The sequence below is a fragment of the Aegilops tauschii genome, chromosome 2 (assembly GCF_002575655.3).
Source record: "Aegilops tauschii subsp. strangulata cultivar AL8/78 chromosome 2, Aet v6.0, whole genome shotgun sequence".
NCBI classification, from domain to species: Eukaryota; Viridiplantae; Streptophyta; class Magnoliopsida; order Poales; family Poaceae; genus Aegilops; species Aegilops tauschii.
This window is the reverse complement of record NC_053036.3, coordinates 162,225,147-162,234,946: the sequence shown is the minus strand read 5'-3', so window position 1 is coordinate 162,234,946 and position 9,800 is coordinate 162,225,147. Positions and strand designations below refer to the sequence as shown.

General features: G+C 43.4%; 1 long non-coding RNA gene across 4 annotated transcripts; it reads left to right on the top strand.

Moving 5' to 3' along the window:
• The first annotated feature begins 1,794 nt into the window (after nucleotides 1-1,794).
• On the top strand, nucleotides 1,795-5,832 carry LOC120973198 (uncharacterized). 4 transcript variants are annotated; one of them, XR_012202174.1, is made up of 5 exons: nucleotides 1,795-2,395; nucleotides 2,747-2,951; nucleotides 3,409-4,045; nucleotides 4,123-4,311; nucleotides 5,396-5,832. It is a non-coding gene; the product is annotated as an uncharacterized lncRNA (long non-coding RNA). The 4 variants fall into 4 exon arrangements; XR_012202175.1 differs by having other exon boundaries at nucleotides 1,796-2,401; XR_012202176.1 differs by having other exon boundaries at nucleotides 1,798-2,395; nucleotides 2,708-2,951; nucleotides 4,142-4,311.
• Nucleotides 5,833-9,800: the final 3,968 nt, after the last annotated feature.

Here is a 9,800-nt window from a genome sequence, read left to right as displayed (position 1 = left end):
GTTTAAAAAAATACGAAAAACGCTCGCTACCACTCATCGTGAGCCGCACCATTTTCAAAACTGCTCTTAAACCGTGAGGAGTCTCGAATAGTGTTCAACATGGCGAAGTAACGCCTAATCCATAGCTTTTCAACGGTATATTACATGCCTTGTTCCGACAAACAGTTAAAAAACTAGAGAAAAAAGGTACCGGAAAAACATAGTGTGCAGTTTTTTGCGACGGGAAGTTCACTCGCCTCAGTACTGCAGCACACTTGGTTCAAACAATGACGTGCACTTGCATTGAGCATGCAGTGCGGAAGTGTTATCAGAATAGTTATTCTGCTAACATTAGCAGAACGGACCAGCTATATATATATATATATATATATATATATATATATATATAGAGAGAGAGAGAGAGAGAGTAGCACTATTCTAATCCCAAGATTAGAATAACTATTTGGATCACAACGCCCTATATAGGCGCGATCACGTGTTCCCAAGATAAAAAAAAGGTAAATGCTTGTATCCGGTGCGCCGGCCGAATCTTCGGCCGGTCTCTCACGCGCGCGTAATGTGTCATCGCTGGAGCGTTCGCAACCGCTCATTTTTTACCTGATCCTTTCCCTTGTTTTGCTCCTGGTCATACCTTGTCTGTGTTGCCCACAATTTACTGTCTGTGTTGCCCACGATCTACTGTCTTCAACCTCTCGCCTATTCCTTCTTCTCTCTCCTCCTACCACAAAAATAGCTTTGCTCTGTTGCCCTGCTGCTCCTTCGTTCTCCCTCCCTCCTCTCAAGCGTGCATGCGGCCGCGCGTGCCAGGCCTTCCCCCTCCTCCTTCCCCCTTCTACATGCCGTGTTGCATAGTGCTGCAACCGGGGACAACCTGAGCTACCATGGGTTGGTCGCCAGAGTGTTGTGATGGTGGAGACAACGTGGTCGGTGGGTGCTGCAACTGCGACACCCAGGTGCTGGAACCGCGACGTCCGGTTGCTGGAATCGCGTTTGACGGTCGCTACGATGGTCATGCGGAGTCGGCAACGGGAGCTGGAACCAGCAGATGTTTTTGCTTCTACCGGCCAAGGAAGAGCTGGGACCAGCCGCTGGTTTTGCTCCAACCGACCGAAGCCGGGAGCTGGAACCGGCAATTTAATTATTTTGCTGCAACCGGCCGGCGGCGGAGCTGGAACCATCAACTGTTTTTGCTGGGAACCAATTGGTGGTTCTACGGCGAAGACAGGGGCGGAATTCTGGTTTGTTGCAACCGACGCCTCGGAAAGCTTCCACCGGTAAGTTTTTTGCTTCCATGGTGACGGATGGAAGTGACGACCAGGGAGACGACAGCGACACAAGCTGCATGCACAGCGGCGAGCGTAGTCGGTGAGGGTGGTCGGCGGCATACCTGGTGCTGCAACCACGAGGAGGCGAGCTGCAACCGCTACCGGCCGGTGCTACGATGTCGTGATGTCGGAGCGGCGACCCGTCATGGCCAGGAGCTGCAGAAAACAAAGCGGCCGGTGATGAGGGATGCGAACGGCGGTGACGAGGTTGCAAGCACAGCGCCAACGATGAGACCTCGCACGTTCATGACTGGGTGCGGGAAGGCCCGTGGCGCTCGCTGTCGCTCTTGTCTCCTGTGTGCGGTTGCGTGATTTGGGGAAGACGACGACATGGAATAGAAAAAAAGATAGAATCTGACGGTTGGAAGAGTAACGCATCGTACGCTGATCGAACGGGTACGCGGCGACTGGCCCAAATTTTGGCGGGTCGACCGGTGCCTATCATTGCCCTAAAAAAAAAACCAACTGTGTCAGTCCGTCCCTTACCTCCCCTACCCCAATCCAAAAATCCCCACGGCAGCGCAGCTCCACCCCAACCCACCTCCAGCCCCCGGCTCCGGCGAGCCTCCCGCCGACGACCCACTACCGCGCTGACCCTCGCGCCGCCCCACCCGACACCCCGCCCCCATCTCCCCTGGCTTTGGCCGCTGCCCCGCCCCCATCGCCCCCAACTCCGGTCGCCGCACCGCCCCATCGCCCCTGAATCCCGCCACCACCCCACCTTCATCTCCTCCCCGGAAGCTCCCGCTGCGCACACCCACCTGCGTTCCCCCGGAGCGGACGCCACATTAGTCGCCTACTTGCCCCGGCTCACTCTGCCTGCCTCCTATTCCAGAAAAATTGGGGGCCATCGGCGGGGATCCAAGCTTTTCTCGGCTCCACCCAGTGCCTCCCCACTCTGGCACGATCCCCCCCAGGTGGAGCTCCCGCACCTACCTTCTTCCTCATCCCGGTTCCCACACCTCCGCCTCCTCCCGATTGCCCTGACGGGGACACAATGCCATCCCAGTCGAGCCCCGCATCGTCAGGGAGGTTGGGGCCATCGCGAGTAGCAGTCCAGAGCAGTCAAGGTGAGGGTGAGCACAGCACTTCCATCCCATCCATGTTAAGCACGTTTGTGGATTTTCTACAGGTAGCACGTTTGTGGTTTTGGGTAGTAACAATGTTCAGGCCCGCGTACATTGCCGCCGCTCACCTCCCCACGACCTGCATACAGAGTTCTAACTTGTTGCAAAAGTTCAAAAAGAAGAATATATGCAGTCCAACTTATTCTAGCATAATGCTTCTCCTTCGAATCTAGATGCTACAACAGTCCTCCTTTGTGAAGATGAACTGAATGTTGCTGTTTTGATGTTCTACAGAAAGTGTACTGAATTTTGCAGTTTTATCTTTTTTACACGCACTACTCCTTGAGCTGGCAGCCGCGAGACCCTGTGCCTCCACGGGCCTCATCTCCCGCTATCGGCAACAGCACTCCCTTCCTCCAGCGCGTCGCCGACGAGGCCAACCGCCTACACGGCTACACCGTCTTTGGCTGCAACGATGTCGTCTCAACGAGGCCAACCGCCTACACCGGCTTGGGCTGCAACGACGTCGTCTCTCTCCGTCAGCCTTCTCGCCTCCTCTGTATGTCAATTTGATTGCCTATAAAAAAAAATTCTATAATTTTCATGTCTGAAATTAAGGAGTTCATTATATCCATTACAAAAAAATGTTGAACTTTTAGAAATTCTAGTACATATGTTAGAAGAGTTCATTGACAAAAGAAAATCATCAGTTCTTAACAGTTAAAAGAAATGAGCTTTGCAATGTTTATGGTGCAGAAAATTTCATGACCGGTGTTCATTTGGGATGAACATTTGTACATACCCTATTTTTACTTTACTCGTGAGGACTGAGGAGATGAATGTGTTCTATCTTTTGGACTTAGTACGTTTTAGTAGAAGTGAAAAAAATGAACTTCATTAGTGCAAAGAATAATATTTTTTTCTTCTGATAAAAATTATGTTTCTATTGGGAATATCTGGTGTGATCTTTGCTTGTAGTGATCATGAATAGACTAATAATGAATGTGTTGTTACAGCAGCTAGCAAGGGAAACAGTGGAGTAGCTTGTTGCTTGCAAAGGGATAAGTGGAAGGTGAAGAACCGAAGAAACTGCAGGGACAAAAGTTGGAGGTCTGCTCAACATTTTTGTTACGGATGCCTCTTTAGTCTTTACAGTTTCAGTCATCCACCGGCCTCCTCCTCACGCTCGTCACCTCCTCAGCGCTGGAGTGAAGGTCGGCTCCTCTGCACTCTGCAGTTCGGTTTCTACTGATGTTGTAGCTCCTAAATCCGTCGTGGACACCCCTGTGACACCCCGTGCGTGGCCGGTGGAGCTCAGCCGCTCCACTGCTTCCCCTTCCCATGCATCACGAATCAGGGCGTGACCATAACATGCTAGCAATTTTATGCTTTGGCTGCCAGTAATGTGTTTGTGCTAATGTCTAGTAGGAACTCTAGGTGTACTGATAAAAGGGAACCAAACCATCATATAAGGGAAAAAGCAGCATCTCTCTATCTTTGATCTCTCTATGATACATATATGGACGTATATGCAATTAGCAAAATTCCTCTTTTATATTGCTTATTCACTAATCATTCATGCTTCGTGTCCTAAAAGAAGTACAGTGTGCTCTGTTTGAAAAAGCATGTGGTCAGCATTATATGGATCTGAAGGTTTAACAAACAAAACATTCAGATTTCTCTTTATTCGTATAAAGGTTGGAGTGAGGTAGCGCTTATTTCCTATATAGCTGCTCATTTTGGATGCAGTTTTAACAATCAGGCTAGGGCGGCGGTGAGCGTGGGTAGGCCGGCCAAACCTTCCCTGTACTGGGTCAACCGGCAGCGTCGCCCACCACCGTACTGTCCTACAGCAACGGCCCCAACCTGAGCAGGCGTGCTTTCTGCGACATGCTCCTGCACATGGATGTCTTGGTGAGGTAAAAACTTCTGTTAACTTAACTTAGCTACCTCGACTGATTGAACTGCAGGGGTTGTGTGGAGTCTGATGTGGTGCTAGTGTTTGATTAATGCAATTTGGAAGAACTTGCGTCTCTAAAAATCAAACTCTGCATTTTGGTGTATTCTTCTTTAGAAGTTTAGGTCATCATAAGTTGCTTCGGTTGAGCTAGTTACTATTGTGAAAAAGTTCAGTTCGTCATATTTGAACATCGAAAGAAGAGCTGCTATAGTCTCCTGCTATATGCTTGTTATATGCCTAAATAGTACATGCTCAACCGAAGCAAGTAGTTACAGTCTCCTGCTATATGCTTAAATAGTACATTTTTTCTGTATGCTTGTTCGGAAGTTCAGGTCATTCAAAGAGACCAAAAATAGTACAGGCTCAACCAAATAGTGACAAGTCTACTAGAGTCGTAAAAATATAATGACACAAAAATGCAACTCTGCACTCTCCTCAAAATGGTCATCATATTCTTAAGAAGATCTGGATTGCACTATTTGGTCGAGCTAGTACTACCAGACTGAAAAAATTGCAGAGTTGGATTTTAGAGCCTGGACATTTTCAGAAGTGGTCAACTGAACCTGAACCAAAAAGATTGGCCTGAAATTCGTTTGGGCTAGTTACTACCAGACTGAAAAAATTGTAATAGGTGGATAAGTGGTATTGTACTATTTTCTATTGTGTGGTAATGCTCATACCCCATGGCCATGGAAGGTTCAGATGTTGTGCTCTTCTTTTCTAGCTGATTCATGTTGTATTTTGGAGCCCTAATGATATTCTATACACTAATGGCGAGAGTTCAACCATGGCTATACGCCAAGTTCTACTATGGCTATACGTCGGCCATCGTGAAGTCCTATTATAGCTATATGCCAAGTTTAATTATGGTTGTATGTGTGTGCTTCCAGGCTACTATTGAACGTGTCTTAGCTTTCATTTTTGCGGGTTATAGTCTCCTACTATATGCTTGCTTTTGCTATCATCATGTTCATGCAAGTGCCTCTGAATAATCTGAAATTTAAACTTGTACCTAAAACTGAACTTCTACCTCTTTGCTACAGGTGCGGTCGTCGGAGTCCTTTAAGCGCTTGCACTAGTGCTTCTAACTTGTCCATAAAGGCACTGCATGGTGTGTCATGTCCTGTCTGCCGCCGCAGCTGCCCTGTGTCCTCGCGAACTCTGCGGCCAGTCACCAACGCCCTATGAGTGCGCCCTGAGTGTGGCATGGGGAACATGCTAATGTGTGTGTTTGTGCACTGGTGTGTGCGTGCATGCTTGCGTTTATGCGTGCACTGGGTGTGCTGCTTGTGTGTTGTGATGTATGTTGTATAGATTTTTATGAAGTTCATGTTGTGAACCCAACTAAGTTAGAACACAAACGTTTAGATCGCAACTGCTTTGAATTTGCTCCGGTAGCAGAAATCTTGTTTCCGTGCTGTTGTACTATGTGCACTTATGTAGTGTTTCTAAATAACTTCTTGTCTGAAGTTCAGTCGCACATGTGGGTGCAAGAAAGTTAGTGTCTGAGCCAAAAAAAACTGACTTTGAGCAACTGCTGGGTATTTATATAAAAATGTTGTGTGTAGCAATTCGTTGTGTTTATTGAAAAATGAAAAGACAGAAGTTCACCATGCAAAACTTGCACAGTCCAATTGGTATTAAAAAGGCAGAAAATAAAACAACAGTAAAGTTCACTAAAAAATGCAACTTTTCACATTGCAAAATAATAATAATTAACTTCACACTGTACAATTGAGTTTTTGTTTCTCTTTTCCAAAAAATAGAAATAGAAGTAATATGTGGAAGTTATTTGTGTTTATGTCTCAAATTAGAATAATTAGAAGAATTGCCTCTATTTGTGCTATGTGTTACACACCTTTCCGAATCAAAGGAGATAAGATTCATCTGTGAGTAAGGTAGGTACAATTATTTTTCAAACAGTTCAATTGCTCGATAGATGTAAGTCCAGAAGAATAAAAGATATTTCAACATAATATAAACCCATGAGATTGCAAAAAAAAAACTTTGGAGTTAAGAGGATGAGAACCAAGAAGTTCATAGATGAAACCTTGGGGAGTTCAAACAAAAGTTAAAAATGTTCGATGTTTGTTGCGAAGCTAGGATTTTCTTCAATACTAATTAATAAATCAAGAAGTTCAAATTAAAAATATATGAGTGGTTCGATGTTTATTATAAACCTAGAATTTTTTCCGCTACTAAAAGAAATAAAACCAAGAAGTTCAAATTAAAAAAAATCGAGCAATTTGATATTTCTTTGAAAACTTGATTTTTTTAGTTAGTAAAGAATAAAACAAATAAGTTCATTCAAAATAACGAAGAAGTTCAATTTTCAAAAGGAGAGCAGTTTGATATTAATTTAAAAACTCAAATTTTTCCGGTTACTAAAGAGTAAGACCAACAAGTTCAATTCAAAGTAACAAAGAAGTTCGATGTTTCTAACAAAAGTCCAATTTTCATATTTCTAGAAACTCCAATTTTTGGTGAGCCAATTCTTTTTGTGGATGTGTTGTGCATGTGCTTGTGCGTAGTACAGTGAATAGAACAAAGAAACTATTATGTGTGCCCTCTAAATGTTTGTCCTATTGCTTATGAGAATTGACCCAAATTTTCCTATTGTTTTTGCACATGTTGGATTCAAGGGCAAATGTGTATAAAAAAGGTGTGATTTCGGAAGTTCACGTGTAACGAACATCGAAGTTCAAACCAAAAAAATGTAAACAAAAAAAATCATGGAATTCAAAGAATAAAAACTATGGAGTTTCATGAAAAAAAATTAATAGCATGTGAAGTTCATGTTTCAGAAATGTCAAAGTTCACGTGTACCACGTACAGAAGAAAAATGATCAAATGAAAAAAGGGACCGCCTAGGCCATTTCACCGAAAAGCAAATGCATAAAATGACGCGACAAAATTCTATAAGAAGTTCAAATTTAAAAACCGAAGCAAGTCAACGTGTAAAAAATGAAGTTCTTTATATCTAAAAGACAAATTTGGAAGTTCAAAAAATTTGAGCAAGAAGTTAAAAAGAAGTAGTTTAAAAATCTTTATAACGGATTTTCCCCGTTTGTAAAAAATCAGAGAAGTTCAAATTAAAAAGACGAGCATTTCAAAAGATTGTATAAAAAATTATTTTCCCCATTCTATAAAAACTAGAAGTTCAAACTAAAATAACGGCGCGACATCATTGTTTACATAAAAAAATCATTTTCATGTTGACACAAAAAGCATTTTTCGGCGTATACACAAAAATATGACAGAAGTTCATAGTGAAAACAAAGAGAAGTTCAAGTACTGCAAGGAATGCATTTCAGGTGAGAATAAAAGTATAAAAAATAAAAGCTTTAAAAAAAATAATTTCTCTCAATCCACAAAGAAGTTCAGTTATTATTTGGGATCAATTTGATTTCAAAAAGAAAATAAAAAATCAATTATAAAAATATAAAAAGTTTATCTACTACATGGTGTGTGTTTAATATGAGAAAAATGAATTAAAAGGCAAGGTCCAATTTTGTTGTTGTTATAAGTTCAAGTCCTCGATCGGAGAAAGTTAAAAAAATTATTGTGAGAGATGTTTGTACAAAAGGAATATCATTTGTGTAACACTCACGAATGGATGAGAAAATTACAAACGGAAATAGCGTCACCGAAGTTCAACGTGAAAACAACAGGAAGTTCTACTACTACACTGAATGAATTTCACACAATTTTTTTTAGAATCGTCGCGAGTATGAAAAAATGATCAACACGAGAAAGTTGTGTGTTTACAGCAGCTTTCCATCGGTATATCACTTGCTCAATTCCGGTGAGTGAATGGAGAGCTACGAGCAAAAAAAGCACATGAAAAAACAGAGTGGAGTTCAAATAGACATGTTGAGAAGTTCAAGTTCTTCCCGCGGTGCATTTTCGAAGAATCTGTTTCGCTATAAAGGCTGAACGAATGATCTCACCGTTTTTGAAATTACTTGAAAATGGCTAGGAATAAGAGAAAACCATCAACATGAAAAAGTTTCGCATTTTCTGTAGAGTTTCAATGGTATATTATTTACCCCATTCCGATAAAGTTTTTAGAAATAACGGCAAAAATACGTTTTTAACCATTTTCAAAATTGACTTCAAACCGTAGAGAATTGGGAGAAGCCATATATAACAAAATTATTCGCATTTGTTCGAGCTTTCCAACGCCATATCATTTGCTGTAGTCGGACGTACGGTTAAAAACTTAGCTCGAAAATACGAACCCGATGGAACTTGTACCGTTTTCTAAATTACTCTTAAACCGTTCACAATTAGGAAAAACTTTCAACATGAAAAAGGAGCGCAATTTCATAAGCTTTCCAACGCCATATCATTTGCCTCAATTGGATTAGCCACTTAGAAACGGCATCGAAAATACAAACTCGACTGTTCGGTTTGCAAAATTTTACGATTTTCCAAATTACTCTTTAAACATAAGGAATTACAGAAAACTATCAACATGTGGAAGGAGCGGTTTTGCAGTAGCTTTCCAACGCCATATTATTTGCCTTATTCCGATAAACAATTTAGAAATGCGATTGAAAATACGATTCACGTTTTTTGTATGAAGAAAAAACGATTTTCAAAACTACTCTTAAACGGCTTACATTTTGCCAAAAATTTAACTTAGGTCATGATACTCGTGTCCATAGCTTTCCAATGGTGTATCGCAAGCCCTATTTTGACAATGTTGCGGGAAGTTCAACCTAGGACTGGGGGAAGTTCACGTCGAACAACTCAGGCAGTAAAATTGCAACAGACGCAAGTTCATCACGACCCGAGAGCAAAATCCGCCAATGAGCGAGATTCCTATTTAAAACGGGCATTTAGTCGTTAAAAACCATTTTCAGATTACACTTACATCACATAGAACACGACAAACGAGAATAATTCACGAGGGGAGACACGGTTGCCAAGATAGCCCGAAGGTCGGGTTCGTACAGAGGGAAGTTCAGGCGTGTAACTCAGGAAGTTCATGTTGTGATCAGAATAATATTCTGATCCCGTGATCAGAATATAGGGTGGGTCTATTATGATAACACCCCTTAAGACCTTATTCTAATAACACTTTCGCTTATTCTGATAACACCCCCGCTCGGTGCTCATCCCCACCTTCTTCCTCCCGTAGCCCATCTCAACTCCTCCACATTCTCCCCACTCCACTCCACGCCCAACCACCCCACAGAGCCACCTCCACCACACCCCACCTCCCCTACCACCACTTTCCTTCCCAGGTGGTGCGCTGCCACGACCAGCCACCTACAGTGCCACCATCGCCGCGCCCCTCCCCCGCAGCCCCGGCCACCTATAGCGCCACCACCGCCGCGCCCCTCCCCCACAGCCCCGGCCACCTAAAGCTCCACCACCGCCGCACCCCTCCCCGCAGCCCCGGCCACCTACAGCGCCAACACTGCCGCACCCTCCCCCGCA